Source organism: Varroa destructor, unplaced genomic scaffold (genome assembly GCF_002443255.2).
Source record: "Varroa destructor unplaced genomic scaffold, Vdes_3.0 BEIS01000002.1, whole genome shotgun sequence".
Taxonomy (NCBI): Eukaryota; Metazoa; Arthropoda; class Arachnida; order Mesostigmata; family Varroidae; genus Varroa; species Varroa destructor.
Window position 1 is genome coordinate 37,836,171 of NW_019211455.1, and position 9,689 is coordinate 37,845,859.

The 9,689-nt window shown below is 39.0% G+C and overlaps 1 long non-coding RNA gene across 3 annotated transcripts; it reads right to left on the bottom strand.

Annotated features, from left to right (window-relative positions):
- Positions 1 to 1,573: 1,573 nt before the first annotated feature.
- On the bottom strand, positions 1,574 to 9,654 carry LOC111245154 (uncharacterized). Of its 3 annotated transcripts, none has more exons than XR_002671228.2 (6): positions 9,436 to 9,654; positions 8,461 to 9,230; positions 7,057 to 7,112; positions 5,524 to 5,700; positions 4,009 to 4,632; positions 1,574 to 2,959 (listed from the first exon to the last, which is right to left on the bottom strand). It is a non-coding gene; the product is annotated as an uncharacterized LOC111245154 (long non-coding RNA). The 3 variants fall into 3 exon arrangements; XR_015321262.1 differs by having other exon boundaries at positions 8,461 to 8,603; positions 9,088 to 9,646; XR_015321261.1 differs by having other exon boundaries at positions 8,461 to 9,643.
- Positions 9,655 to 9,689: the final 35 nt, after the last annotated feature.

The window sequence follows — 9,689 nt, forward strand, 5'->3', positions numbered from 1 at the left end:
TTCCAAATCTATACGACACAATTTGAAGGATAAAAGTTGAATGAATAATATACGGTTCAAATAATGCTTCTTATTCGAGAAGCCGTTACAGATTCAGGAGAGGAGCTGCCATTTGGCTTTTGATGATGAGCCGTTAATACCACACGATCGACGACGTGTGATATTGTACATACAGAGATGCAAAGAACTATGCTACCAGGATGGGTCGAACCGTAAGTCGAGGGCAACGGAAGGGATAGAGCAAGCCAGTTGAGGAGTGCCGCCAGGTGTAGAGACCAGCTGCTGATTACCCTGCACGCTGATGTCAAGGAACAAGAGAAAGTTTCGACAGAGCCTTCAGCTCAAGGCTCACTATACTTCCCTCATCTCAAACCCTATTCGTGAAGTGATGTATAGCACTGCTCATTTTCAGACAGAAATGTTTTAAATTTCCCTTACCTCAAACATGCGTGTGTGTGTGTGTGTGTGTGTGTCAAATAACAGGGCCCAAGCTAGTAGCCTCTATACTTTTTGGCCATTAATACAGATTTCCGAACTACTCCGCTGGCTATTTTCGCTTGACTCAGAAAGGCGTGACCTGCTTCCACTTTAGATCCTCAGCCTTCGAGGGCATTTTTATTTCACAACCAAATATAAAAAAGGAGTACCTCGTGGAAGGAGAGACAACTTGCTCTGCATTACTCTAGCTTTATTCACGCTTCATCCGAAACAAATATCCTCAGTCGATAGTAGAGAGGGGCAAACGCACACCGAAATGTTCCAGAGCGAATAGAAAGAACGAATCTAAACTGAATGTATATTCTGTATACTGTGAACATTGACCCTGGCGATGATGTGGCAGGTAGTATTGGATCACGTGCTATTAAATAGACCGTTCTTTTAAAGCTATTAGCGACAGAGCTATCAAGTCGTACGCCTCGTGAAGTGACGAAGGTCTCGCAGCACTGTTAGACACAAGAACGAAGTTGGCCATTAAGAACACTTACCACCTTCGTACTACTGTGCTCATTTTGCTTTCCAAACATTTTATCTATTTACTCAAACCGCTACTTTACGAGAAACCACGTGGTCGATTATGTACCGGTTAAGTAGACATCTGCTTTGCATGCTAAACGAAGAGATTAAAGTAAATGTCTCATACTTTGTGACGTTCATCGATTTGACAAAGTCTTGCAGCTTGAACTTCTACTAGGAAATCTCGCGAAGGAAACATCAAAAAATAAGTTACTAGAAGATTTTCAAATAAAGGTGTGCGTACACTTCTACACATACTCGCATGTTTAGAGATTTCGGCCAATGCATAGGAAATTGAGATGTTGTATTGATTTAATCGCTACTTTTGCTTGTCAACAAAATTTCTTTCATACTATTTTTCTTCTACTGGCCTGTTAGCCTCAAAGAAGCGCTGAATACTTCGAATTTTAGTCATTACTGGCCAAAGCACTTCAATAAAGTTGGGGTTAAAAATGTATCCGATTCATTTTCGAGATGAGGCGCTCATATCTAGTTCATTAATAGAAAAAATGCATCCCTTGAAACGTCCAAAGAAAATAATTTAAAAACGCGTGCTTTTCTAGAAACGTTTTTACCGAATTTACAGGAACAAAAATTTTATAGGGTGAAGCATTTCAAAGATCAAACACAAAATGCAATCAACCAGATAAAGGTAATTATTTAAAAAAAAAAAATTGAATGACCATTTATTTCACTTTAAAAAAAACTGTGTTTTTAAAACCCAAACAACAAGAGGTTTTCTTCACAGGTAGACTATTAGACAGCCCCCAATCTGAATAATCTGCATAGCGATTTAACAAAGCTGCAACAGTGGTCGGTTTATGAGTTTCTTAGCTAAGTCTTCGTGTCTCGTATTATCAAGCGCTATCTTCTGAGCGCCACGGTACAATTGACTAGTTTTATATGCAGTTACCTTTGACCTCCGAGGTCATATATATAGTGATAGCAAGCTACGTGCCATTTTATTTATATGCGAAATGTATGTACACACTTCATCATCTCAACTCATTATTACATAATACATACAAACATACATATCTGTAACAATGTAGTAAGTCAAAACAATGCCTACGACACTCTCCTGATGATGAGCGGAAATACATTGCCTTTAATTATATTATATAAATCCCACTACTGGTGTGCGTAAACTTCACCCGTCGTTATACTGATATCCAAAACAAAACAAAAATGGAAGATGACTGAGTAAACACAGTCTGCAGCTTGCGTCATATTTAACCGCCCATCTGCTTGTCTCGTATCCGTCATGTTGGCTAGCATTGATAGCACTGCTTATCTTATCTTAAACTTTGCCTTAATATATATATATATATATGTACATATATATTAAGGCAAAGTATATATATAAACTTCACTTAAAAGGGTAGCGCAAAATTCATCAGCGAACACCCGCACACCCCCACCCGTCTACCTACTATTAGTACTGTCCAATAGTAAAAATAGAGTAACAGAATTGCTGGCTCTGTCTTGCGCTTTTACTGATATGATATGGACGAACCACAAGCACTTTTCATAGTCACGAGGGATGAATCGTTGGCAGCCGGATGTTTGTTGTTCTGAGGCATCATCGACCCGTTGAAGCCACTGTGCGCCCAGTTTATTGATTTCACTAATGTTGATTAGGAGCCCGCCAATGAAGGGCCCAAAATAAATGATGTGGATGAAGGCGTGTAAAACTTGAGACGATAGCTAACTCGATTCGTTGAAGCTCACAACAGAGTGGATCAGTTGAAGTGAACGCGTAGCTTCCGCCGTCTTTCATTCCGTCCAACGACAATAACAATGAGCTCGCTTGGCCACCAATGGGAAACGCCCAATGCGGTGGCGCCGGCAGCTGACGGTAAAAAGCGCCATATTTAACCCAAAAAAAGGGGTGACTTGACTTCCCATCGATGACTTAGATAATTTTTACAGCAAAACCAGTGCTCTGTAACACAATTGAGCGGTACAGGGAGAGGTTAATTGCATGCGATGTCGTAACCTGTTTGTATTGGATTAGTATCGCGTTAAAGAAAAATGGTCAATTTTTAGCAGCGTTTGTGAAAGCAAAGTAGATGAGGACCATTGTTTTTTTTAAATACAGCCATCTACATTTTTTTTTTATGATTTCCATATCTGAGCCTTTACTTTTGGTGTTCCTCATTTGCTCCCGCTGTGCTCCGCATAAAATAAAGAGCAAACATCAATTAATTAATCAATCAGTTGAAACCACTTGAAAATGCTAATTAAGATGAAAATCTTGATTTATGTTGGAGGTACTCTTGTGGGGCTAAAAAAGTTGCTTAACGGAGAACAATATACTTAAACTATTTCTATATGAGTAGTGATAATATCATAGACAGTAGAGATACATATTTTGAGTAGCTGAAGCGTAAAAATTGTTACAAAAATAACGTAAATCACTAATTACTGTATAGTACATCTAACGCTGAGTAGCTAATCTTATATACTTTTAGCTAGGCATCTAAGTACCGATTGCGATCGCTAACTCGTTAGATTACCCCGAAAGTTAGTCAAATTTGTGTTTTTGCTTCAGGCTGTTTTACACAATTCTAATGCGGGAACCACCTTATTTTCTAGACTTTTCAGCGTCAAAATTTATGTCAACTGCTAGTTGGCTTAGCGGCGATCACAGGGACCAGGTTTAAAGCTTCTACCTGCGTGCAATTTCCGGCAAACAAAAACCATTAAGCAGAGATGCTAAGACGTGTGTGCAAGATCGACATATGTATATATACAAATAATTTGTTTTTTAGTTCTGTTTTTGTCAAGTTACTGGAAAATTGTCTAGCATTGTCTAATATAAAGTATACGCCACAATAATATAGGCTTGAATTATTGTACAAACAAATAGAATAAGTGTGCCTATTGATAAACTATGTATAGCGGCCCAATATATAGTACAGCTGCGTTATAGATTAAATCAAATACAAAAGCTTTGTGGTTGGTTATGGAATACGGAACTTTAATACCTACGTGGATTTGCAGTTCCAGTGTAGAACAATACATCGGTATTCGTCTGAGATCTTCATTGAGGGTTTCATTTTGGAGACAGTCTACACAAGGCGATTAATGGATCCGTATAACGTTTTTTTAAAAACGTTTACCATTATGTCAGAACCTTTGATGGCTGTCTATCTGCCTGTCAGAAAAGGTATTGCCCCTCAGGTCCTCAACACGATGTTATTCTATTCCTTATGGATGTCCGCATTACTCATGTCAGTAACTAAACAATTTGATATATGGCCGGCCACCAGAAACAAATCACGTTTACTTTTATAGCATTGAGTTAGATCTGACTGGTAATATGGCACAGTAAACAAGCACAGCAAATATATATCCTCGGATTACCGCCTGTTTCGATTGATCTGTATGTTAATAACGGTCCTTATCACACGCTTAGGTAGTGTTCCTAGTTGACACAGAGAGCGTCCCTTCAGTATCGTTTATTTCCTCCAGTCTCTGCCAGCATCCCGCCGAAGTTCCAAAGGATCGCTGTGATGATCCTCATGGGTAACCAGGATGATTCTGTTCTCTGGAGCAGGTTTGTGATGGTGGTGATGCTGCTGTTGAAGCAACCTATGATAATGGTGATGAACCCTTGAAAAAACAAAAAAAAACGTTTCTCATAATAGAAATTAGACAGAAAACACGTCATCGATAAGGAGTTGCGCTCTCCGTTACGCTTATCAAACAAAAGCTCGATTGCTGTACAACGAAATAAAGACCCAAGTCGAGTATCGTTCGCGCTATACGCGTACGATTGTGGGTCGTATATATACGCATCTAGACATTATATATATATGCTGTGGATCGGTTGTCAAAAGTGTGCGTACGCGAAGCTCATCGAGCGGCCAGTAATGAATAGTGGTTGTGAGATTTTAACCGATGTATTATGTGTTTCTTGTTACTTTCTTTCGGCTAAATCGCCTAGTCAGTTCTACTGAGTTGCGTCGTCTAACAGGCTTTATGGGATTTATTTTGTCCCTTATTTTTGGCAATGGCCGACAAACAATGCCTGCACTATTAACAAATCGATCCGTTTCAGAAGTCTATTCAGATCCATAGAATCTGCACACGGATCAGCATATAGGCTTTTATTTTTATTCTGCTCCTGTCCTTATTGAACATCTGTTCAACAACAGTTTATTTAAAATATGCAGCTCCTCTAACAGAAAAACGGGTCTCCCTCAGTCTAGCGTGATCCGAATGACATCTCGATGTATCCAGAATCCTAAACGAGTTTCGGTATTCAGTATGAAACGTTATTTTTGTCCGGGCAGCCGACTGGCCTGCCTTGTTCGTGAGTCATGTCGGCTATCCGAACTTGAAACGAGCCTCCGAAAACAAGAGCGTAACGGTTTACGATTGAATATTCCAACTTACACTACGTAGGTGAAAATATAAGCACGCACTGTAGGTCTATGTGGTCTCTAATTTTTTTTTTTACAAAATACGGAGTGTATGGCGTGTGATGATGGTTAAACTTACGGCACGGGCACGTGAACTGGGACGGGCACAGCTATTGGCTCTGGAACTGGCACAAAATGCTCGCGTTCCTCTGAACTTTCGCATTCAGAACTTGAACCACGAAAAAACTTTTGTCTCTTGGCCCACTTCTTCGCCCATTTTTTCTTTTTGTGTAGAAGGCCTGCGTGGCCTTCTTGCCTGCGTGAAAAATGAATTTGCCACTCTAAATATATTGAAAAAGCTACAAGCGCGAAATATCTATGTGAGTGAAATAAAGTATTAAATAAACCAACTAAAAAAAGGGCACCTTATCTGCTTTTTTTTTCTCACTTTAGACAAACAAAGACATCACAGACCTGGCATTACTGAAGCAGACTTAGGTGTTAAGTACCCACCTGGAATAGGAGGATACTTCAACACTATATCAACAATATATATTATATATTTACATTGTATTTATCAAAGAAAGAGGCAAGAGTGTTAGATCGTTCCATATTGACGTCAAGCGTTGGGTCGCATGCAATTTGAATTCCAGTCATGCTATCTGATTTCTAACTAAAATGTCCGAGTTGAATAAAGCCCATTTGACCGCCTGATACTGCGCCTAATTTTCACAGACAGACGACGCTCATCTTCTCTGAGCTAACCTTCGGCGATTGCAGTTTAATAATAACCCTACATGTAGTCAGCGTTCATCTGATTCTGAAGTGGCCAAATCGATCACCTAACGATGATTAGCAAGCTTTGTTATATTATATCAGCTAACTTCGATAATATCCCATATTAGTATATGGTATATAGTATAAATACTGGCACATTGAATTCAAACATAGCGTTATGGATAACGGTCTTTGCAAACTCCCTCGCAAATTATACGATACACTGGAAAAGAGAGATCGAAAATGCATCGTGACTAAGCCGGAGGCAAAAACTTTGCCCCTTTGCCACATCAAACTACGGAAGAGTCTTTAGCATTCTTAAATAATTTAAACACTTGCCTGTATCCGTCGAGAGTTTTCTATTTGCAGTAATATGGAACTTTCAGTACTGTTCACCAGAATAACCTGACAGACCGTAATACCATTACGCGGACTTCGAGGGCAAGCAAACAACGCATGCCTCATTTAAAAGCTTGAGCAAAAATGTTCAAATGCTGCTATATCCATCTCATTGTAACATCACCCTTTGCCCATATCGAACCTTACGCAACCACTTCACGTGAATGCGTAGAAGTTAGTCAATAGCTATATAGAGAAAAACCTCAGTCGATTTTTCCTGTCTTTGTACCAAATCATTTTTGCCTTCTCGATCACGATCGGTTGATAGCCTCTTCTGCTAAAATATAATACTTCCATCCTTTTTTGCGAGACAGGTTCTCTAAAAGTGGCATGATTACGTTCAAAGATAATAGAAATTCAGCTTCTGTCTATCGCTTCTCTTTGCACATTTTTTCGTTTTTTGATAGCTGAGCGTTATCTACCGTTGGAAGGCTGTCTCTTTGATTTCAAAAATGGATACGTTGAGGTGGCAACAGAGCGAAGTTCCAATACGTACGTCCTTCAGAAGGTTTCCAATGTCCAATTTCCAACTGGCGATGCAATCCAGAAGAACTGTACAAAAAAAAAAAGGAAGAATTATCCCTTTTAAAACGTGGCTGAACGCGCTCTTCGATCAATTCGTAAGGTCGAGTAGAAAGCATTCTATAGATTGAAGATGCTATTCTTAAACGTTGCAAGCCATCTTTAAGTAGTATTATAAACTGTAAAAATCTTCTCTTATACCTCACGAATATATCGAGCCGTTGCGGAAGCTTCGTTGACTTATAATACCTGCTATATAATACTTAGTTATCAGCAAGCCAACAGTAGGTAAAAATAAATAACAATCAGTAAACAAAAAGCTGTGTGTCCAAGAAACGTCCAACGCGTCACTATAATCGATCACCTATTTTCGCTACCTTGTATCGAGCCTATTCGGTAGCTTCTATTTCTGTGTTTTACTAATTCCCTAAACATTGAACAATAGTGCGTTTTTTAGCAGGGGCTCACGCAAAACGTGACCTTTTGTTTTGGATTGACATTTCAAAGCGTACATATTACTTTACGGATAGTTGCAAATCAAAATGCTCCATTATATAGACCTTTACGTAATTCACATTCATATTATATGTGTATTTGTGCCGTGTATGGACGTGCAGATCCGCCATTAAAATCTATCTTATGCAATTTGAATACAAGTTTCAGGTGCCGCACGTAGCAATAATCAAAAAACAGCTTTTTCAAAAAAATATAATAAATCAACATTTTTTTTTTCTGAAAAAGTCGCATAAAATCGTTGCAGTCAATAGGAGAGTCCCGGGAAGGTTATTGGCAGGTTGATTGCAGTAGTTGATCCCGACACAGCTTCCGCTCTGTCACCACCGAAGAGCGCCGATATTAGAACAGCCTCCTCTAAATATGACAAACACCTTATCTTATCATCATAAACTGCGAGCAGTATAAACACACGTTAAATTACGCACTGTGTGTCCAAATCTGCAGACAAGACAAAGAGCCCAAACCTCCTATCCAGGTTATCATCTGAAACCTTTTTTAACAGCGTTTTATTACAACTATCTTTGTATGATTCATATAGTTTAGTCAGTCTTGCGGTCCGTACGATCGAGGGCTTGTTCAAATAGCGGCTGAAGAGGATGTCTTCCTTAAACAAATTAACAGCGGACTAAACACCCAAGGAAGACCTTGGGCAGTTATCAGTAAAATATAGGACTTGAAAATGTTCCTCGTTCCCGGAGAACAATTAGTGCGCCCGAGCATTAATTTTAAGCAAGAGTCTTGCCGACTATGTCGTATAAAAAAATCTGTTAAATTGAAAGAGCTTTTCCAAGTCAATAGATTTTCTAAGCAAGAGTTATTGTTTTCCTAGTAATTCCGGTCCGACTGTTATAAAAACGCAAACCTTTTTTTGCTTGAGATAATGTTGTTGCTTCTGTCAGATTATCTGGTAGATAGATCTGGTATCGATCGAACTCGCTTAAGGCTTGCTACGTTATCTGCTCAGTTTTTCCGTTCAACTTCAAAGTAGCGCGCGATCCCCAGACACTTAAGAAACCAATGCACTCATGTTATTGATGCTATTTTATTTGCAAGAATCGGCTAATAAATTCGAAGGGACCCCATGGCGGTTATGATGTTTCTACAAGAAAAAATTATAGGATTTTAATGAAACTTTGCTGCGTTGGGTTATTTTTGTAATAACACACGCGCTTTTTTCAGCCAGCGATGAGGTTACTGTTTAGATAATGCTTAAAGAATAAGGAAAAAAGCAAACGAAGACTTCAGCGAGGAGAAACGTATAGTATTAAAGCTTAAAAACAAACTATTCGGGGTTTTTACGTTAGGAAACTCCGAACGAAGTGCTTTTATTACGCTAGTGAACGACTATTACATAGTCGACATATCTAATAATAAGAGTCCGGACTAATTGAAAGAAAAAAACGTACTCCTCCCTAAAAGTGATGATATACTTACTTTTTTTTTGCTTGATGCATTCGAATAGCCATGGCCGTAGCCGTGGCCTACCTACCTAACTACACCTGCAAATGGCGCAAACGCAAAGCCGTACTTGACTAGCTTTTTCATTTTGTCTGCATCGGCCGAGTTGTCCCATAAGATTGTTAGCATCAATATCGATCCCGCTAGTATCAATGATGGCGTGTTCAAGCGCATCTATAACGGGTGGAGAAGGACAAATGATTTTAGCACAATTCGAAGATCTTTCTAGTGACCATCACTGTCTTCAAATGATCCAGTTCTATCGTAACAATGTGATCCTGTAATATGCACTAAATAATAAAGATTCTAGCAACAATTATATTTTAATATCATTCTAAGACAGGATATCCTGTACTTTGGCACAGATAGAGTGTTTTACCGTGGAATTTAGACGTAAGACAGTTTTAGCATTTGATGGAAGGACCGTAGGTTTCTGAAAATGCCCGGCAGACCCGATTAGTATATCGGCAGAATTGGTAGAGGAGCACGAACAGATTTACATGTGAACATAAATGAAGCCTACGGTAGTCGTAAAGACAATCATTAAACAATACCGCTTGGTTAAATGTGCGATATATTCAAAAATGTCTTACCTGCCAAAAGTACAATAGACGCGATATTACTAGATAAAGA